Raw genomic sequence first — 10,982 nt, 5'->3', positions numbered from 1 at the left:
ATTGTCAATTGTTGCCAATTAAATCACTAATCTTTACTATTAGATATGGCTTGGAAGTCACAGCAAGCACATAACCTTTCTACCTCACCAATGAGCAACCGGTAAAAGGGCTGATAAATTCATTCTGAAAAGAGCCACACATTTGTAAGTCACGAGGCCTCACTTCCACTGCCTACTAGTAGCATAAATGTTCTTGCAATTGTCACGTGTTAAGTTTCAAATCCCCCAGGGCTTTATTTGGGCAAAGAAAGGAGATCTAAAGCTTGGGAAAACTCAGAACTGGGTGGGTTAGGAAAGCTTCAATTACACTTGACTGCTTTCTTCAAATTACAGGAGTGGGAGGTAAAGACATTAATTGAGACACTCATAAAAGAACACACCCTTAAAGGTGAATCCTGCACTTTGATACACTAGGATCCTGTCCAGAAAAAAAGTGTCATATGCACCCCTCCCTTGGAGTCTCTGGGTGGAGCAAGTGCTTAAACACACTTGCCTTGGTTGGAGGTTCAAGTCCATCCAGAGATAGAAGGTAGAGACAGACACCTGGTGATCTACTTCTAAAAAATGAAGCCCCAGAGAACCCTATGGTTAGATTCTGACATACATCGAGTTGCCATGAGTTGGAATAGATTCAACAGCAACTGGTTACCCCTCACTTGGTGAATTTTACAGGGTACACAGCTACAAGAAGCACATAGTTCATATCTCCCTGAGAGAAGAAATCCATGCATCCTTTGGGCTGTAACCAAGGCAGTTATTATGATTTAATTAAAAGTTCTTATTCATTTTATTAATTACAGAGTTAATTATGTCTGCTTAAAGTGAACCGTGGGATTTGCAGAACCAACCTACTATTATTTGTAAAAGGTGAAGTAGTTTTTCCTCTAAGTACTAATTAGCAATGGGTGTATTTTATATTTGCTTCTAATATAGTTTCCAGTCTTCAGAGCTTGCTTCCTTAGAATGCACTTGATTCTTTTTTTCTTTTAACCACAGACAGCAGCACTGTCACTTAACCACATAAAAGAAATGCTAACCATTTGGTAAGAGAATTTTTAAATATGAATATGTCCTGTACAGAAACTTACTTGAAGCACCACACATATTTAGAATGCTATCAACATTCCATCTCTTCTAGCCTTAGTCTCTGTAATTCCCTCCAAATGACTCTTTTCCTGATGAGTCTGGGTAAAAAAGAATGGGACAAGATACTGATAGAATGACATAATTTAGTTGTGGATATTAACAAGGTTGACTGTAATTGTAAAAATATGAAAGTCTAGCACAGCTATCAAACAAGTCATCTCAGAAGCCGGAGGTGGTATCTCACTACCATCCACAAGGAGACATGAGTGGAGCTCATCCTTTGGACACTAAGAACCTCGTCTCCCCAGGAACAGAAGGCTGTGACACCAAAGGCGTGTCAGAGGAGAAGCAGCAGCAGCAGAATTAACACGAGGCAGAGCTTTGTGGCTATTGCAATGAATTATCGAATCCAGATAAGACGTCATTAGGTGCCGTTGAGATGATACCAACTTACAGCAACCCTACAAACAACAGAACAAAACACTGCCCGGTCACGTGCCAATTTCACAAAATGCTTGAGCTATTGCTGCTGCCATTGTGCTGATCCATTTCATTGAGAATCTCCCTCTTTTTTGCTGATCCTCCACTTTACCCAGCATGATGTCATTCTCCAGGGACTGGTCCCTCCTGATAAACTATCTGAAGTCAGAGAGATGAAGTCTGCCTATCCTTCCTTCTAAAGAGCATTCTGGCTATACTTCATCCAAAATAGATTTGTTTTATTCCTTTGGTGGTCCATGGTACTTTTAATATTCTCCTCCAATACCAAAACTCAAATGCATGAATTCTTCTTATAGTCTTCCTTACTCACTGTCTAACTTTCACACGCAGATGAGGTTATTGAAAATACTGTAAAAATGGATGGTAGCTACCTAATTAGCATATCATTAACACAATCACCTCAGACCTTGAGTATCTTGGTCAAAGGCATGTCAAAAATATGTTAAAAGATAAATTAGGTGGGAAGTGGTGAGTTTGGTGGACATGATTAAAGTAAGTCAGCCCTACTTTTGAAATATGTGAACAGTATGTGTAGGGGCTATTTTACATCACTTTTTATCTAGTAGTTGTTGTTAAGTGCCGTTGAGTCGGTTCCGACCCATAGCCACCCTGTACAGGGTTTCCAAGGTGCAGCTGGTGAGCTTGAGTTGCCGACCTTGCAGTTCTAATGGCTTTGCAGTCTGGCACATTAACCTACAGCACCAGTAGATCTACTTAAAAATTTTAAATAAGTATATTTAACATCACCTTGTAAGTACATTGTGGTCCCTTGAGGACACAGACAATTTGCCCTTTACTACCAGCCTTAAAATACTTACAGATGAAGATCAAAGACCACAGTCTTCCATATAGGTTGCAACTCAATGTAAAGAAAACAAAAATCCTCACATCTGAACCAATAAATAACACCATGATAAGTGGAGAAAAGATAGAAGTTGTCAAAGACTTCATTTTGCTTAATCAACCAACAACACTCATGTAAAACAGCAGTTAAGAAATCAAACAAATTTTAGGCAAATCTGCAGCACAAGACCTCTTTAAAGTATGCAAGAGCAAACATGTCAGTTTGAGGACTAAAGTGCGCCTGACCCAAGCCGTGATATTTTCAATAGTCTCATACGTAAGTGAAAGTTGGACAGTGAATAAGGAAGACCACGAAGAATTGATGCACTTGACTTAATGGTGTTGGAGAAGAATATTAAAGGTACCATGAACTGGCAGTAAAACAAATCTGTGTTGAAAGAAGTACAATCAAAATGTTTCTTTGAAGCCAAGATGGCCAGACTCAGTCTCTCATACTCAGTCGATGACATCATGCTTGTTAAAGTGGAGGGTCAGTGAAATAGAAGGAGACTCAGCAAAGATGGATTGGCACAGTGGCAGTAGCAATGAGCTCAAGCGAAGAAGCAATTGTGAGGACAGTGCAGGACCAGGTGGCATGAAACAACAACTAAATTGACACCAACCATTCCTTCCATAACCCTCTTGACTCAACTGGGTTTCAAAGTTCATTGCAGTGGCCATTGCAGATAAACAGGTTACAATTCAGGGTAAGAAATGCGCAGGGCACAGGTGTTCCAGCCTCTCCTCTGCCCAGTCAATGTTACAAAATCTTTTAGGGCTGATAAATGCCCACAGAACACACCACCACTCCACCATAAGCTTCAGCCTGAAGGTACTGGCTCAAGCTTCCCCTAATTAAGTACCTACAGGTACGCCAGTCTACAAGCAGTCTCCCGCCTATAGTCAGTTTTATTTGGTCTGTGGACTGGACAGCTCACTGCTCTGCCTGGTGCCCTGACTCTTGGTTCTGCTGTTACCATTCCCCTACCATTCTTCTGAGCTTACTACTGCTCTGTGTCCAGGGTCAAGGAAGTTCAACACGCAGGGATCTCAGGGATCAAAGGATGAAAAGATGCTCTCCATGTCACTCCAGGTGCTCCTTTGATTGTAGTGAGATTTCTCTTCCTGATTCTGAGCTAGCTCATTTTATACACATTATACACATTTTATACACATTAGAGTTCCAAGTTTTTACAATCCATTAACCCTGACAACTACTCACAACGGAATCATATAATGCTGCCAACATTTTCTCCCACCTTCTCTTAGCCAACCCATCAGGCAAAAACATTGTTTGGTGGAAGTTACAAAGACTAAGGCTGGAATAGACATATTAAATAATTCACTACATCACAAGTCTGCAGTTCAAAAGTACTTAGTGGAGTATCAGAAGAAAGGACAAGACAATTTGCTCCCATAAAGATTACCTAAGGAGCAGTTCTGGTAGCGTAGTGGTTATGAATCGGGCTGCGAACCTTAAGGCCAGCAGTTCAAAACTACCAGCTGCTTCATGGGAGAAAGATAAGGCATTCTGCTCCCATAAAGATTTACAGCCCCAGAAACCCTGTATAGGTCACTATGGGTCGGAACGGACTCGACAGCACTTAACAACAACAACAAGGAGCAGTTCTGGTGTGGTACTGTAGAATAAGCTCTAGATTGCTAACCATTAGATCAATGAATCAAACCCACCAGCCAGTCCTTGAAACCCTATACAGGATTTCTATGAGTTGGAACCGACTTGATGGCACTTCACAAGAAGGAAAAGTTCAACTCTATAACATATGCAGTTACCACGAGTCATAATAAACTCATTGGCAATGTGGTTTATTGGGGGGGGGGGGGTTGCCAAGCACTTTAAGGTCAGGCAAAGACTAATTTCTACTTCTTTAGTCTACCCAGCTGAAAAAATTGAGAGCTGAGGTCCAAGTATACTTCGGGCAATAATGACAAAAATCGAGACTGTGTCAGCAAACTTAGGATACTTGATGATTTTTATGGACCTTGTCAAAAAAGTGTTGGGGTTTGTTTTTTTGTTTTGGTTTTGTCTTGAGTCCAAATTCCTGACCTTGCAGTTAGCACCCCAATGCCTAGCCTACACTGCACCAAGGCTCCTTTGAATCCTGTGCTGCTGAGTCTGTTTTGACTTATAAAAACTCTGTATCGGGTTTCCAAGGATGTAAAACTTTACTGGAACAGAAAGGCTCATCTTTCTCCTGCAGAGTGTCTCATGGATTTGAACTTGTGGTTAGTAGTTCAGTACTTACACTGCAGTGCCACCAGCGGTCTTGTTATTGTTGTTAAGTGCTGTTGATTCCATTCCAACTCACAGTGACCCTGTATAGGGTTTCTGAGGTGTGGCTGGTGGGTTTGAACCTTCAGCCTTGCAGTTAGCAATCCAGTTTTTATCCTTTAGTGCCACTCCAGGACATTTAGCACCATCTAGTGGCATATTTGTTCCTTAAAATGGAGAAAAAACGTATGGACCATAATAAGTACTGTGAAACCTCCAAACAGGAAAAGGTCCCAGAATTATAATAATATTTCAACATTGCCATAAATGAAAACTTCAGATAATTTCTGAATGTTAGTGATAGATGCATGAGGTTCATCATACCATGCTCTTTAACTTTGTATATATTTTAAATAAAAAGGAAAAAAAAAAATCTCTGAAATTACTCCGAATTGTTTCATGGAAAAATCCTTTAGAGCCAAATTCTGACCAGTTCTTGGCTCATATTTCAAATATAATTTCTGGTTGTTGATGTTGTCGTTGTTAAGTGCCGTCGAGTCTGTTCCGACCCATAGCGACCCTGTTACAGGGTTTCTGAGGATGTAAATCTTTACGAGCTCTGGTAGCGTAGTGGTTACGAATTGGGCTGCGAACCTTAAGGCCAGCAGTTCGAAACTACCAGCTGCTCCGCGGGAGAAAGATGAGGCGTTCTGCTCCCGTAAAGATTTACAGCCTCGGAAACCCTGTACAGGGTCGCTATGGGTCGGATCCGACTCGATGGCACTTAACAACAACAACAACAACAAATCTTTACGGGAGTAGAAAGCCTGATCTTTCTCCCGCGGAGCAGCTGGTGGTTTCGAACCGCTGACCTTAAGGTTCGCAGTGCGATTCGTAACCACTACGCTACCAGAGCTCCTTAATTTCTGTTAACATCACAGAAAAAAAATGGCAGCGAAATCCTGATAAAATTTATAAAAAATAAGGACACTGTAAAGATATGCAGAAAACTTAAATTTATAGTTTAAAACTCAGTGTTCATACTACTTTACTATGTAAACCAGTGATATTAAAAAAGAAAATTGCCATGTGTTATTGTAATGAGAAATTGATACCAACAGTTTGGCATCAGATTTTATTTTTTAAATTATTTTTCAAATCCAGTAGCACTTGGTCTTTAGGTAAATGCTACCCTTTTTATTTCAAATAGCTGATAATTCTATTATTGCTCTCCTTATAGGCAAACCTGTCCATTGTTTGACTGAAAATTGAGCCACAAGGGGCGGAGGTGGTGAGGGTGGGAAGGGAGAAGTTCAGCTCCAGACCTGACGTGTGACTAAGGGCCATGGTGTTGGGTTTCCACCAGTCTCTGACCAGCAAGCCTGGTGTCGTTCCTTTTTGTTTTTGTTTTTGTTTTATGATTTTGCGTTTGGGTCCACAGTTTCTTCCTACTCTATCCAGGACATTCTAATGTAATTCCTTTCAGAGCAGTTGGTAGTGGTAGCTGGGTACCAATTGGTTCTTCTGGTCTCAGAGTTGTGGGCTGATATTTGCATGGTCCATTGTCCATTGGACTAATTGTGCTCCATGTGTCCTCAATTTTCTTCCAGACTTTGGAAAGACCAATAGCTGCACCTTAGATGGTTACTCAGCTAGGACAGGAGGAAGAATGAAAATGGGAAATACAAAGAGGAAGTGGAATAAGTGATGTTACATTGTGGGACTTGCAATCAGTGTCATGAAACAAAATATGTATGAATTGCTGAATGGAAAACTGATTTACTCTGTAAACCTTCACCCAATTCACAATAAAAAAAATACTTTTTAATCACTTATGAAGACAGTCCACAAAGTCACCTGAATAACTCTCTCACTTATGTTTAAAAAAATAATTGTAGTAATTATTCAGCCTGCAGTTACCTGATCAATAAATGTAAACAGATTTTTTTAAAGTACAGTAGTGTTTGAGTTTTTACAAATACATATTGTTTTTATACTAAAACAACTATGTATATTTAAATTTTCAAATACAATATCGTTAACTTTCTTGTGTTGACTTTGCTGCGTATTATCGCAACACCAAACCAAAAACAAACCACTGCTGTCAAACCAATTCCAACTCATGCTCCTTAGGGTTTCTGAGGCTTTCATCTTCACAGAAGCAGACCACACCATCTTTCTCTCATGTGGTAGTTAGTGGGTTAGAACTGCCAACTTTACAGTTAGTAGCCTAGTGCTTAATTCTGGAGAGTCACCATAACTGCTTATTATCACAATAGTTCCATTTTAAATTTAAAAAGTGGAACCAGAAGAACTAGATGGTGTCATGCTAACACTACCAACCATTCTGACCAGAGACATGGACACAAAAGAAGGTCCCAAATAGAATGGGAGAAAATGCTAGAATAAAACTCAAAATCTTATAAAAAGGCCAGACTTACTAAGTCAATAGAGGCTAGGGGGATCCCCAAGACTATCGCCATGATACCCTTTAAACTTTGAATTGAAACCACTCCTAGAGGTCACCTGTCAGTTAAATAATAGACTGGCTCATAAATTAAACATCCGGAAACGTTGTGCTCCTTTAAAAATAAATCTATGTGAGTCCAAACAGTCATCATTTACCCACAGCAAAGACGGGAGGTTAGAGGTACAGGAGTGGAGGCAGAGAAGTTAGACTAAACTAAGCCAGAATGGAAATTATAAGAATGTTGACACAAGGTGGAAAATGCAACCAATGTCACTGGACACTATGGGTAGAAACTGATCATTAGGAACATAATTTTCACCCAAAACACAAAACATTTATTTTATTATGTATTTTTAAAGTTATGATTAGGAATAGTATTAGTATTCTGGGTAAAGTTTGGACTAAGGCTGGAAGTAAATCTTAATCTAGCTTTTCGAGTTATATTTAGGTTTATTTTTATTTCTTGAAGTCTACTTGATTTCTCCTTCATTTGGAAGTTCTGTAACTACATTATCCCTTCCTTTACTTAATTCTGTTGTTGTTGTTATAACCATATCTTTGATTCTCTATTTTCAGTCTTACAAGTCTGTTTCTCTTTTAATACTTCCATATCTGGGTTGAGTCTAGGGGATATTTGTCATGTGTGCTAATCTCAGTTTGCTGTCTGTTGTTGCTGGTTCTCTGTCCAAAGGCCTCCCATTAGTAATTTTTATAAAGTTGGTCTGGTTTTTACAAATTCTGTTAATTTCTGTTTATTTGAAAATAACTTAATTTCACTGTCATATTTGATGGACAATTTTGGTGGGTATGTGATTCTTGATTGGCAATTTGTTTCCTTCAGAGTTTTATATATGTGATTCCTTTGTCTTTTTCCCTGAATGGTTTCTACTGAGAAATCAGAGCTTAGTCTGATTTGTTCACATTTGTAGGTAACTTTTCATTTTTCCTGAGGCGCTCTCTCAGGAGTCTTTCCTTGTCTTTAATTTTGAAAGGTTTGACTATATTATGCCTTGGTATTTTTCTTTTGGGTTCTATTTTGTTTGGAGTGTGTATAATATCTAGAATGACTATCTTCTTGTGTTTCATGATGTTAGGGGCATTTTCTTTCAACAACTTTTGGACAATACTCTCTTTCCCTTTTTTTTTTTTTTTCCATCTCTTCTTGTTCTGAAATTCCAGTCACACTTAAGTTATTGCTTTTGATAGTGTCCTACAAGGCTTTCTTTGGAATGTTTTAGGGGTTTCTCCTCTAATATTCTTCTTGTTGTTAAGTGCCATCAAGTTGTTCCAACTCATAGTAACCCTGGATATGGTTTCTGAGGAGCAGCTGGTGGGTTTGAACTGCCAACCTTGTGGTGCACAGCCCAGGAGTCATGTTGAGAAATTTTTCTCCAAGTTCAGTAATTCGGTCTTCTATTGCTTCAATTCTACTTTGATCTTTCAGTGTATTATCCATTTATGAAGTTTTAGTGTTAATCTTCTGGGTTTCTGATAGTTGTTTTTATATACTCCCAATTTTTCATTTCTTTTGTCAGCTTGTTTCCATAACTCTTCTTGGAATTCTTTTATTTCATCTGCAGTTTTCAAGATGGCTCTCTCAATCTGTTGAAGCTGCTTACTTACCATTCTTTTCAATTCCTTATCAGGTAGTTCAGATACCATTTCTAGTGTTATATTTTCTGGCTCTGTATTTTGGTCACTTGTTTGAGGCACTCTGTTTTCTCCAAGACATTGTGGTGTATTTATATTTGTATATAATTGATGATTGTATATTAGTGTATTTTCAGGTACTCACCACCTGTTTTCTGGTGGATGTGGTAGAAGCTGGAAGTATGAACACAATTAGTTTTAAGTTCTCTGTTTGTGTAATGTAACTCAAGACAAATTCATGTAATCATGTACCTCCAGAAGCAGAGGCACTGGGCCCATCACCCCTCCCCAGGCAGAGCAGAGGCTGCACAGGAGGGGGTGTCCTGGCTGTTGAATTGGCAAGGGTGGGGACTCTCCATGACCCAAGCTACCAGGTGGCCATGGGAAAAAGGGAAGAACTAAACCTCTTGCTGCCAACCTCCAGGGGCAACCTGTGCCTACAGACCACTGTATTGACAGCCACTCACAAAAGCCTAAGATGACTGCCATGCCACTCCATGTCAGTCCACAGCCTCCCTGCTTTTCTTCTCTCTTGCTGCTCCTGTTCAGCTTCATCTTCCATTTGGCACTCAGTCCACCTCTCTGTCCTATCTTCTGGTGCTCAGGGTACCAGGATCACCATTCGTTTCAATTTTACTGAGCCTCCATGTCTTTGTTGCAGAAGGTTGGCTCAGTACATCTACCTACTCCGCTATCTTGCCATGGATTTAAAAAAGAAAGAAAGAAAAAAGTAACAGAAAAATGGAAATAGAAAATATTCTTTACAGTCTATGCTGTATTTTGTTGTTGTTGTTAAGTGCCGTCGAGTCGGTTCCGACCCATAGCGACCCTGTACAGGGTTTCCGAGGGTGTAAATCTTTACGGGAGTAGAAAGCTTCATCTTTCTCCCGCGGAGCGGCTGGTAGTTTCAAACCGCTGACCTTAAGGTTCGCAGCCTGATTCCAAACCACTACGCTACCAGTGCTGTATTTAAGTACTGTCAAATTGTTTCCAACGCATGTAGACCCTGTATAGGATTTCAGAAGCAGTATATCTTCATGGGAGCCCAAAGCCTTATCTTTATCCCACAGAGCGGCTGGTGGGCTGAAATCACCAACCTATGGCTAGTTTGTTGTTGTTGTTAAGTGCTATTGAGTCAATTCTGACTTGTAGCAACACTGAGCTTGTGGTTCAAATCAGCCTTGCAGTCCAGTACCTCACCCCACTAGTCCGGTGCTTATTCTACAGTGCCACTAGCACTCTTACATTTTATAAGTGTTGTGAATTAACAAAATAAAGTCACAACACTGGCCTTTGCACAGAGAACACACACTTCCTTTTAAGTGCTCTGTAAAGAAGTACATACTTTCTAGGATTCATCAAAGACTCAGAAAGAGGTCCCTTGGTTCATAGAATTACAACATGGGCTAACACGATATTTTTTCAATAGCAATAATGAATTTATGCAGATACATCCTGCCTATCTTACCCCTACAGAAACAATTTATTAATAAGAAGCTTATATAGATTTATAGCAATGTATTACTTTAAGGAGATCTTTTTCATATTAAAGTTAAAATATTCTTTACTCTAAAATATTCCTTACTCTAAAATAAATGTTCAAAACTACTTTGATAATTAACTTGACTGAACAGAAACACTTTATTTCTTATACTATTGGGGAAAAATTAAATGCTTAAAGTATGTTGATTCTAAAACTAAAAACATTTGCATTAAGATTAGAATCTTCAATAATCCACTGCTCCTTTTTGGTTTTATGCCATAAACTTGCTTTAAATTTTATGTTTAAGTCTCTTATTTACTCAGTAAGACTTCCTAAATACCCAGGGGTTAAAGCTAAGTCTAGAAAAGAATGTCAGTTAAATTTATTAAAGAAATTTTTCTTTCAAATTACTTATTTTTTAAAAGTGGGAGGGTGGGGATGATTCTAAAAAGGATACCAGCATCACGATTTAATTATTTCATAAAAACTGGCATGCAGTATTAAATTAAAAAGAAGAAAGTTATTTTTTACAGTATAATCATTAGCGGTTGATAAGGATACTAGGACTGATTCTGAGACAATAGAAAGGAATGGATCATTCCAGAAAGATGTTTACCTGTGCTCCTGAGGAACCTGTACATAAACCAAGAGGCAGTTGCTCAAACAAAATGTGCACAGATCTGGAATCAGAAAACCAAAAAGGAAGAACACGCTCA

Source organism: Chrysochloris asiatica, unplaced genomic scaffold (assembly GCF_000296735.1).
Source record: "Chrysochloris asiatica unplaced genomic scaffold, ChrAsi1.0 scaffold00184, whole genome shotgun sequence".
Classification (NCBI taxonomy): domain Eukaryota; kingdom Metazoa; phylum Chordata; class Mammalia; order Afrosoricida; family Chrysochloridae; genus Chrysochloris; species Chrysochloris asiatica.
The sequence above is the reverse complement of the archived record's forward strand: the minus strand, read 5'-3'. Positions refer to the sequence as shown.